The 12383-nt window shown below is 41.3% G+C and overlaps 1 pseudogene; it reads left to right on the forward strand.

The window, feature by feature from the left end:
- Positions 1-1041: 1041 nt before the first annotated feature.
- The window catches only part of LOC148139508 (putative G protein-coupled receptor 139), a 127866-nt pseudogene continuing 116524 nt past the window's right edge, over positions 1042-12383 (forward strand).

A 12383-nucleotide genomic window follows, 5' to 3' on the forward strand; every position in this document is an offset into this window, starting at 1 on the left:
AGCATATTTAAGAGTGAGACAGTTAGGTTCTTGATTGTAAAGGGGATCAAGGGTTACAGGTAGAAAGCGGGAGAATGCGGTTGAGGAGCTTAACAGCCATCATTGAATGGCGGAGCAGGCTCAATGGGTCGAATAGCCAAATTTCTGCTCCAATGTATTCTGGTTGTATGGTTAGTATTGGCTCTCCTCATTCCTCATTGGAGTTGTTTCCCGGAATTTGGTCTTCATATGATTTATGAAGAATAAAATTCCAATACTGCTGACTGGGAAATATCATATTCCCTCCCTCCAGTCTCAGCAGCCATGTCCCAATATCATAATCACACTGCAAATGAAATCCAGTGAAATTTACTTCATTATAGTTGATTGACATCGATCACATGAACAGCATGACCCTCACCTGCCCTCTCTGATCCTCGAATAACCATCTGAATTGTGTATCACATCATATTCGCTGTTAACATATTCATGCTATTTGTCTGTTATCACTCATGTTGTTATATGCACATTTTCCTGTCAGATTATGGACTAGAAAAGTTCTCTCCATATTTTACTGACATTATAATCACTGATCAGTAGTTACAGACTGTATGTTTCGATTTATAAACGGAGAAACTTTTTAAAGTTCTGACAATGCTTTGACATTACTCGCATATCTTAGGCAGATTGAATGATTACATACAATCAATCTACCATCTCAAATATTTCTTCCCTCTGTTCACCCCGCCCCTACACATATCCCATGCCAAATGTGTAGCTTTAAACATTTTTCTGAATTTTAATAAAATCAATATTGAATTCAAAGGGGTTAACTGAAGCTATTTGTTCAGTGACTGTGATTAATGTCAATCTCCGTGGATCCTAATTATCACAATGGAGAGTTTTCATTGTTGAAAGATAAATGGGCTCTGTTCAATGTGCTATCCCATAGTATGAGTAGGAGCATCACTGACAGCACTAACAGGGATCAGCAGCTCGAAAGAGAGAGAGACGGGGAGGAGAGATCAGAATCTGAGAAAATTAGACTGGAATGTTCCAACAATGGACAGGAGCTTATCCTCGGGTCTTTACTGCCTTTCTCGGCCTTGGATATCATTAGCACCACGGATGCAGGATATCCTTTGGATTATTCAAGGTGGTTACAATCCCATCCTCGCTATAGTTGGTATTCCTGGTAAAGTCATTATATTTTATAGGAGAAAGTGAGGACTGCAGATGCTGGAGATCAGAGCTGAAAAATGTGTTGCTGGAAAAGCACAGCAGGTCAGGCAGCATCCAAGGATCTGGAGAATCGACCTTTCAGGCATAAGTTCCTGAAGAAGGGCTTATGCCTGAAAATTCGAATCTCTTGCTCCTTGGATGCTGCATGACCTGCTGTGCTTTTGCAGCAACACATTTTTCAGCTTTCAAGTCATTATATTTGTCTACTAAACCGGGTTGACCTGAATTTCTACTCATTATATATAAATTTTGGAAAGTGCAAGCCAATGCCTTCAGTTCCAAACAAAAATTCATTTCCTTATGTATTATAACTATCAAACTACTATTTATAAATTACTGACTGATATGCGAGATGAAACCAGACTGTTCCCAAACTCCATAATCCATTTTGTCCTTCACAGATTTACATCTCCTATCCTCCCCACTCACCAATCCTGTCCAATACCACCATCATGTATCCCAGTCTCGTCCTCAGTCTCAGTGCTACTTCTGAATAAACCATTTGTGCCTTTGTTCAATCCGAATGCAATAGTTTCACGTTCCTTCTAACCACATGTCCGTCACTAAATAATTGCTCTTAAGTATGTTTAACTTGTTAACTGCACGTACAGGAAGACAGTTTATGGTGGTCAAGCCATTGACTGATAATCCAGAGCCACAGAATAATGGTCTGTTGATATCTCATGAAGGAAATTGAAAATTGGCAACCATTATCATTTGTTATAAAAACCAATCTGCTTGCCTCAAGACCTTTAAGGGAGTCAATGTGTCATGCTTCCTTCGTCAGGTTTCAATGTGACTTCTGTGATGAACACGTGGGTGTACTGTCCCATTGAGAGAATTAAAAGCCATCAATAACTATATGACAGCACCAAGTGTTCTGAAAAATGGATATAATGTAACATTTGGTCGAACAACCCGATTAGCTCATTGTCTTGAAACAAAAACAAATTCAGTAAAACATTTTAAATTATACCCCAAAATACCCACCTCCAACCAAGTATGAATTTATTATATTGACAATCTTAAAAGCCAATGATACCATCCCCAATAGTTTGGCGGTACAAGACCGTGGAAAATTCAACAGTTGAGAGGAGAACTGCCAAGCTACCAGCATGCAAAGACTGCCTGAAAAATAGCTCTCCTTTGGTACCTTTATTGATTAGTAACTGGTGAAGCAGAGTCCCCAAGAAGAAAAGAAGACAGGAATATGGAGAAGAACCGAAAGCTTCCTGATTTTGAGATAAGAAGTTTTGTTTTGTAAATCTTAATTAGGAGTCTTAACGGACCAGTCTTGTGGAGGGGGAAGGTAAAAGACAGGTTAGAGGAAGAAGTTGTAAATAGTCATTCGTTTATTATTCTCTGTTATACTTTAAGAAATAAAGTTGTTAATTTTTACTTTAAATAGATTTGGACTCGAGAATCATGTCAGATTACTGCATGGGATAAATCTTTTCTCTGTTGCTGGTTTTAATTAAGCAGGAAGATTTATCCTGTGTTGTAACACTACAAAACCCACAGCTATGCGATTTACTCTTTACGGTACTGTGGAACAGCTGAACCAGCCACTCAGTTCAAGATCTGCATAACATGCTGTCCTGACCAGGGCTGCATACATCCTGTAAGAGAAGAACAGAAGTAAAGATAGCTCCCTTTATCTACCTGTTTTCTGTATTGCTACATCTCATTTCCATTCAGGTACGTGATCATCCCCTATTTTAAGTCTATTCAATCTCATTGAAATTCTCCCCGAGAGCGATGCACAGCTCCATAGACACCTTTGGTGCTGGCTTTATTGATGCCGACGTACAGATGTAAGGCACTTATAAATTCCATGTCAGTCGTAGTGCATAGAGAAGGAATGGCTTTTTGGGGCACAGGAAATAAATGGCAATGTCTAAGTGAGAGAAAAGGTGTTTTGTGATCATCTAGGAGAGTGCTGTTGAGGCAGTATTTGGGGTACTGTGGATAGATTTTCTCTCAAGTTTCACCAGACTAATCCCTGGGATGACGGCACCATGAGCAGTAAGTGAAGCTCAGTGAGAGAATAAGAGGTGATTGCATTGAACCTTAAGGGGGGTGGACAATCACTCATGATGTTCTAAACAGACACTGATACGGTGATAAGTTCCATGGCTTCTTTTTTACTCGGGTTACATGACTGTTAATAGTTTAAGAGCATCTGAGAATATTCCCCTCACTCCGCACCCAATCCCCATTTCGCGTGAGAGAGACAGCGGACCAGTCTTTGAATAAACCCTCCCCACATTAATATAGTGCATTCGGTGTGTGCTCCTACACTGAAAGTCTCGTTATCCACAATCCCTACAGCAGTCACAATACGTTCATGCTAAAACAGTTAACTTTTCCCACCAGATTCTGACCCCCATGGATAACATGGATGTGTCTTCTCGGAGATGGAAGTTGTCTCCTTGAGACTTGGCACAAATCATTTAGCTTCCCTCCTCACTGCCAGCAAACCTTGTTAAAGTAGCACACTTTCAACCAACAATGGAACCATGATTAACATCATGATCTCCTCTATCAGTGCTGTCTCTGTTTCATTAGTTTGTCGTGTTGGAATATCAATGACCGCCGTTTGTTCCTGTATAACTGTCTCGTGGGGATGAATAGCCTCCTCCTGGTCTCATGGAACAGGTTTAAGGGTCTGATTGGGCTCTGCCTGTTCCTGTTTAACAGCTCGATGCACTGAACAGACCACTCTTCTTCCTGTCTAACAGGCAGGAATATTGAATGTGCTGTCACTTTTCCTGTTCCTGAATGCTAGCTCATACCCATGTGCAACCACCTTGAAATGCTGAATGAGCTCCTCTTTTAACTGCGGAAATGGGCAGTGTCTGGCCGTACTGTTACATAAATGTTACCGACACTTTAACAGCACAAACCGGAATGCTGTCCGGGTCTTGCTGCACATGGACACAGAATGGTTCAGAAGTCAATGGGGGACAAAATGTTCTGAACAGTGTATGATATTCAGTCATCATACCCACTTCCGATCTTATGATGGGAAAAGACGTTGATGGAGCAACTGAAGATGTTTGTGCTGAGGAGGCTAACGTGAGGATCTCCTGCAGAGATGTCCTGGGCCTGAGAGGATTGTTGGCGACTGACCCCAAACCTTATTGTGTTCTGAAAGATCCCGTCCAGTGGGAAAGTTGCACCTGATTCCCATTCAGCTCAAATACATACGTGGTCCCAATGCCATCCTCAGTCAAATGCTGCATTGGTATCATAGCCAATCATTCTTTCCTGAGACCCTGTGTTCGTCTCTTGTTCATATCAATAGGTGACAATGTATGTGTAGGGAGTGTTTTCCTCTCACAGAAGGTAATCACTGTTAGAAATTATCTGGGCAAGAGAGCGAGGGGAGCTAAATTACTGAAAGCATTTATGGAGGAGTTAGATGGATTTTTGACCTGTCAGAGAGCTAAGGGGTGAAGAATTGGGCAATAAGAGGAGTTAATGTCAACAATAGATCAGCCATAATGGTTTACAATGGCTTGATCATCCGAATTACCTGATCCTGTTCCTTTTTTCCTCATATTCAGTAATTGCAAAGTTAATGTTTGTAATTTTCCTGAACGTTCTTTTATTGAACTTTGCAATCAGAGAGATTAAAGTATTTTGTGAGTCATCTCTGGTTGAGGTATGTGGACGGTATTCACAGTGAATCTGGGTCTATAATTTGACCAACAAATAAATCACAAGTTGCAGAGAGGAAACACTCTGTAAAGAGACCAGAGGCGTCTTTTGAACCAAATAACATTTTCCACCCTACACCAAACCATGTGTGACAGTCTTGAGGGACTGAATGAGATCCTGTGTTACTGTTGACCAGGTATCTGGGACAAGTGGCCTCCATCTGCTCCTAGAAGGAGCTGTGAGGCGTTGAATAGAACATAGCAACATAGGGCTGAGCAGCAGGAGTGGGCCATTAGATACTTTATCACCGCTCCATGTGCTTTTGGTCTCAGCAGCACGTTTCTGTCTGTATGCCATTTTACTACATACCAAAAACAACTTTGAATAAATGCAAACACCCAGAAACCACATTCCTCTGGGGAAGGGAATTTCCACTTGAACAGCCCTTTGAGAATTTCTCATTTGTGTTCCAACAAATATTGGAGGGTCACTATGTCCTTTTCCAGTCCAACTCCTCCACTGGTTACACTAATCTTAAATGCAACCAGTTTAGTGATGTGGCCAATGATATAGATCTCAGAGTAGGTCATTTTCGAGAAAAATGTGAGACACAGAAAGTTGAACTCATAACAAATGGTAAAATGACAGAGTGCCCCAAATGTTATTCTGCCTTTGAAGTTACTCTGCTCACACAAGCTACTGCTAGTGGGATTTTTTTCTGGAACAGTTAGATTTGGCTCATTTCCCTTCGTTTCAGGCAGTGGAGAGATTCGAATGAATCCTCACCAGGAATCCTTCACAAGTGGTAAAGATAACTCAGGGATTTTCTGGTCTCACACTTTGCTATCGGGTGGAACAAAGTAAGAGAGAGGGATCAATCGGCTGTTGCTTCTCAGGCAGGGAACATTTTTCTCCCTTTCTGTGTTGGAACAAACAATTATGTCAACTGAACACCAAACTGGACCATGTGCGATCTCCTGGAACATTCTCTGGAAACCCTGATTATGGATTATATGCAGGTGCGTCATTGCTCTTGTTGTACACAATTCCTTCCAATCCCAAAAATGTCCCCACTTTATAATTTGATGACATGCTTATATGTGTCTGTGTAATTTGTAAATATTGGTAGGTGTCTTCAAAGTATGTGTGATAATATCAATGTATCTTTTCCTTGAAATTTATTGTCTAGCTATAGTCTCCCTGACAGGAGATAATATGCATCCAGCTGATACACTTTTCAGAAAGTCATGGATGGTTCAATACTATTTCGCAGCTAAGATCAAAACTGCTAATCCCCCACAACAAAAGACCTGCATTCCAGGAATGAGTAAAGGGAAACCTCTTTGAAAATCTTCGAAAAGAATTATATCTTTTTATTTTAGTTTAGGGGATCAAACCTGCATACAGTGTATTCTGTGTGGTCTCAGAAATGCCCTGTCCAGATGCAGTAAAACATTCCTGCAATTAAACCTGATGCTTTTTTTTTTGCCAGAAACAGCATTATTCCACTTACCTTCCAAATTAATTGGTACATCTGACTTCATATGATTCGTGTCGCAAGAAAATGAAAACCTCCTGTTTCACATAGTTCTACAATCTCTCTCCATTGTAATTGTTTACCATTGTTTCATCTTTCATGCCAAAATAAATAACTTACCTTATGATATTTCTCCTGAAGGTTTGCTCACTAACCTTCCCTGCCTGCATCACGTTGCAGACTCACTACCTCCATTTGACAACACATTGAATGGCCATCTTGGTGTACGAGCTAATTGAGCTCCAAGCTATTCCCTCCCCTTCCTCCAGATCTTTGATACAGATTATTGATCATTGATAACCCCACAGTGATGTCTGATGCACTCCATCAGTTACAGCTTTGCAGCCTGAAAATAAACATTTGTCTCTATTCTCTATTCCCTGTTGGCGACAGCGTCCCTGTTCCTGTGTAGCAGCTCAGGTGGGTTGAAAGGCCTCCTCCTGGACTTCATAGAACATAGAACATAGAACATAGAAGAATACAGCGCAGTACAGGCCCTTGGGCCCTCGATGTTGCGCCGATCCAAGCCCACCTAAACTACACTAACCCACTATCCTCCATATACCTATCCAATGCCCTCTTAAATGCCCATAAAGAGGGAGAGTCCACCACTGTTACTGGCAGGGCATTCCATGAACTAACGACTCGCTGAGTGAAGAACCTACCCCTAACATCAGTCCTATATCTACCCGCCCTTAATTTAAAGCTATGCCCCCTTGTAATACCCGACTCAATACGCGGGAAAAGGTTCATACTGTCGACCCTATCTAACCCCCTAATCATCTTCGTAGTGTACTGAACGAGCTGAATTACTTCATTCTATATTCTTGTGTAATTACTTAGAGGGGCAGAATGGTCTCCTCCTGTCTCATTGTAACGATCCTGTCTGACTTAATGGAGTGGTCCCTAACTCTGTAACAGCCTCGAGGGGTGGATTGAGGGAACAACACGTGGGATAGGGACAGAAGTTGCCCATCCGGCTGCACCATTCAGAATGCTCATGGCTGATCCGAGTGTGCCTGACCATCCATTTCCTTTCTGTTCCCAATAAACACTGACCCTTCTGTCCAGGAAAAATCTCACACTGGACTATCTTCTATAACGAAGTCTTCACTGCTCCCTGAGGATGAGGACACCACAGGTAGCACAAGACTAAAGTGAAAGGGATGCCCTTACTTCATTGTGGGACAATTGTTAATTTAAAGCTGTGTTAACTGAACATCAAATCACCACCTCTTTTCAGGTATAAGGACAGAATAATTAGGAATAAAGATAAACCATTCCGGACTCCAAATCTATCCCACATTCCCACTGACCCTTTCCAATCAAATATGCATCACACCCAGTCTCTGCTGCTGTCCCAGGAAGAGAATGCCTGATAGCATAACACTCCAGGAGTTTTAAGGAAATGAGCTGATTGAGGCCTTTCAGCCTATCGAGTCTGAAATCCCGTTCAATAATTTCTTATTAGTACCTCGACCTCATTCTTCTGCCTTCTCCCTGGAATCCTTGATCCCCTTAAAAATCAAAAGCATATCGATTTGAGTCTTAATGACACTATTGTCTGTGCCTCTGTGTGTCTGTATGTGAGTAAGTGTTTGTGCGTGTATCTGTATGTGTGTGTGTGTGTGTCTGTGCCTGTGTTTTTGTATGTCTGTATGTGTGTGTGTGTGTGTGTGCCTCTGTTTGTGTTTGTCTGTATGTGTGTGTGTGTGTGCGCGCGCCTGCGTGTGTGTGTGTCTGTGTGCTTGTTATCTGTGATGTTTCCGTGTCTACATCTGTCTGTCTGTGTTTCAGCCTGTGTTGCTATCTGTATTTATGTCTATTTGTATGTGACTGCATATGTCTCTGTGTGTTTATACGTGTGTGTATGCCTATCTCCTTGTAATTATTGTGTGTGTTCGTCTGTGTACTTCTGTGTCTGCGTCTCTGTGCAGTGAGTATCTGTGGGTTTTTTTTAAGTTGACTGTTGTGGGAGCTGCAAGTGGGTTTAAAGTGAGAATTTTCTTTCACTGAACATTGCTCCTAAACTGGTCAGTAGGACGTGGATATTTCAGGTTCTCCACACGAGGCGTCCTGGTCCTCTCCAGCTCTTTAAGAGTCCTCCCCACATGGCGGGGTGAGGGGAGTGAGGGAACGGATATCGGGAACTCCACTACCCGGCATGGACCTTTCTATCCTATTCCAGGCAGTTTCTCCTTGAAATGGGAGAAAGGGATGGAGGGAGAGTGTTAATGGGTGACCCTGCCGTTTGTGCTGGTGTAGGTGGGGAAAGTTGTGAGGTGTCTGGAATGAGTCAGTCGACACTTTTGAATCCATATAGTATTATTAGTTGCTGAATTTAATAGTGAGAGTGGTAGTGCCTGAACCTTAATGGAGACAGAACGTGAACCTTGTTCGGAGTTAGGTGCTATAACAGATATACAATGAGTGTGAGGGAACAGAGAGTATATGGTAACTCTTATCCTAACAGAGCGAGAGGATATTGTTGCTTGTCCAGTATTGTGGGACATTTATTCAGATCATCTCAGCGTCGAGGTGAGCCTCCCTGAATGTCTTGTCCAGGTCTATCACTAATAACGACACAGACCTGTCCCTCAGCTTCCACAGAATCGGTTTAGGTAGAGCTTACAGATATTAAGGAGAAGCAAATATTGTTGTGTTATATATTGAAACCAAAACGGTAGCAGAAAATCGGAGCATCATATGCTCTGGAAATTAGATAGGCAAGTATTGTGGATACCGCAGTCTTATTGAATGGTTAACAGCGTTAACTAAGTGACTGCTGAAGCTGTGAAAAATAAGTTCCGTAAGTGTATATGAGCTGGGTTGAAGAGTATGTTGTGAAGGAAACTAGAGAGCAGGTTATTTCGGATTTGATGTTGTGTGGTCAGAAGGACGAATTATTAACCTTGGGTCTGAAGCAGTTTTAAGGAATAATGGCAGTTATAAGGTGCAGTTTACAAGGTGTCTGCATACAATTTAGAATGCTTGAATATTCCAGTCAAACATCATGGAAGACTGGAGGCTAGAGTGTCAAGATATATTCAGTAAATTGGGAAAGTACAATATAACATTCAGTATGAGACAAGCAATGGTTGTTAGAGTCATAGAGGCAGACAGCATGGAGACAGGCCCTTTAGCCCAAACTGGTCCATTGCAACCAAGCTGCCCATCCACGCTAAACACATTTCCCTGCAATTGTCCCGTTTCCTTCTAATCCTTTACTATCCATGTATTGTTCAAATGCCTTTTAAATATTGTTAATGTATCCGCCTCAACCACTTCTCATTCCATATGCGCAACAGCCCTTGTGTTAAAAAGCTGTTCCTCAAGTTCCCTTTAATTTTGTCCCCTCTGGCCTTAAACTGATGCCCTCCAATCTGTGATTGCCCAACCCTGGGAAAAAAAAGACTGGGTGCATTCACTCTATCCATCCCTGTCATGATCTTATAAACTTCAATATGATCCTGCCTCAGCCTCATGCACACAAAAGTAAAAAATCCTAGCTTGCCCAACCCCTTTCTATAACTCAGACCATTGAGACCTTGGCAATATCCTTGTAAATGTTTTCTGCACTCTTTCCAGTTTAATAACATCCTTCCTATAGCAAAGTGAACAAAACTGAACATAACGCTACCAATATGGCCTCACCAGCATCCTGTATAACTGCATCATAACTCTCTAATTTCGATACTCAGTGATACAAACCGATTAAGGCCAGTGTGCCAAAAGCTTTCTTCACTGTCTCCCTCTGAATCAACTTTCAGAGAATCATGCACCTGAATTCCACGATCCCTCTGTTCCACTACACTCCTTAGGACCCAACCATTCACCACGAAACTCCAAACTTGATTTGACTTTCTAAAATGCAAGAACTTACACTGATCAATATTAAAATCCATTTGCCATTTCTCAGCCCACTTCTCCAGCTGATCAAAGTACTGCTGTAATTTCTTAAATTTCTGATAACCTTCCTCACTCTCCATGATGCCGCTTGCTTTAGTGCCGTCTTCAAACTTACAAATCATGCCTGTACATTCTCATGTAAACCATAGATATATGTAATATGTATTGCTTATAGCATCAACACCTGAGGCATTCCACTATTCATAGGGCTCCAGTCTTAGCAGCATGTTTCCAGTATTAATCTCTCCTTCCTACCATCAAGGCAATTTTGTACCTAATTTGCCAGCTCCCCCTCAATTCCATGCGATCTAACCTTCCAGAGCAACGTATCATGTGGAAACTTACTGAAGGCCTTACTGGAATCAACCTAGACTACGTATACCACCCGGACCTCCTCAACGTTGCTGGTCACTTTATCAAAGAAGCCCAACAAATTGTGAGTCATGATCTCCCTTGCACAAACTCCAGTGCTGAATTTGATGAAGAGCATTTGCCAGAAACATTGATTTTTCTGCTCCTCGGATGTTGCCTGACCTGCTCTGCTTTTCCAGCACCATTCTAATCTTACTCCGAACCATACCCTGTCTTTCCAAATGCATGTATATCCAATCTCTCCAAATCTTCTAAAGTAACCTACCCATTAGATTTTAGGATTACTGGTCTTTAGTTCCCAGGTTTATCTTTGTAGCATTTCTTGAATACGGGCTCAGTAATCGCTACACTCCAGTCGTCCAGGACGGCACTCTTTGGCCAGTGATGATAGAAAAGAGTCAAGCAATGCTCCCGCATTTTTTCTCTATCTTCCTATCCTCCTGCTGTGTTCCTGAATATAACTGGTCAGGACCAGGAGTTTTTAGAAATACTGCAAAGTATGAAATACACATGTATTTATTTCAGGTGCAAACATCAAAGAGTGAGAAAGTGACTCAGTGATGGTTAACATAACAAATTAGAAAATATGTTAATCATAGGAAGAGACTTCCGAAGAATTCCATCTATTGTGGAAACCCGAGAATTCTCAGAAATTAAAAAAGGAAGGCCATGAAACTGAAAAGGAAATCAAAAAGAGAACATACCTGCTAACAAACAGGAACACAAACACTGCGTCAATCTGCGATCTACATTTCAAAGGAAACAAAATAAAAGCAAGGTCAAATGTGGAAATTTGTAATCGGGAGAGGAGAGGTCTTTATGGAGAACAGGAAAATGGCCAAGAAAACAACCAGTTACTTTGCATCTGTCTTCATGGATGAAGATTCAGAAAATCACCCAGTAATACCAAGTGATCATATCGGACTCCTGGAGCTAAAGACAACGTCAATTCATATCAGTAACAAAGTAGTATTTGAACATGTAGCTGGATTAAGCATTGCTAAGTCTGTCGAAACAGATGTACTTCATATCAAAATGCCAGAAATAAATCACCAATAGTAGTATTAATTGTACTGTCGATGACTGTGTTTTATTTTCCTGTGCATTCTGCAGAGACCGGAAACTATTGTGGATCAACTATAGATGAATGGAAGGGATCCAAACAGCTACAAAGAGAAAAAGACATAGTGTGGAGAACTGTAGACCAGTTAACTTGACATTTGTAGCGAAACTGTTGGAATCTATTACACAGGGTGACATTTTTGCTATTTAGAAATTAACAGCAACAATGGAGAGAATCCGCATGCATTTCTGATAGCGAAATCATACTTGATAAACTTCGGAATTCTTTGATGTTGTTTCTTACAGCATAGATAATGGGGAACCAATAGGAGCGGCATATATTGGATTTTCGGAAGGGTTTCTATAAGATCTCAGTGAGCTCGTAAATGCAATGAATGTGAAGGGTATTTGGAGGAATATATAAGTGGAAAGTTAAAGTTTGGTTCGCCTTCATTTAAAGGAGTCCGAACATTGATGTAAAGACATGTTGAAGCAGTTTCACAGCGTGTTGATAGAACTGTAGCTTGAGTATTGTGTACAGTTTTGGTGACCGAATCTCAGAAAGAATATAATGACCTGAGAGGAAGTGCATTCTCCAGATTAATCCCTCAGATGTTGA

The sequence above is a fragment of the Chiloscyllium plagiosum genome, unplaced genomic scaffold (assembly GCF_037043375.1).
Source record: "Chiloscyllium plagiosum isolate Xiang-an unplaced genomic scaffold, Cpla_swu_hap1 HiC_scaffold_38, whole genome shotgun sequence".
In the NCBI taxonomy this organism is placed as follows: domain Eukaryota; kingdom Metazoa; phylum Chordata; class Chondrichthyes; order Orectolobiformes; family Hemiscylliidae; genus Chiloscyllium; species Chiloscyllium plagiosum.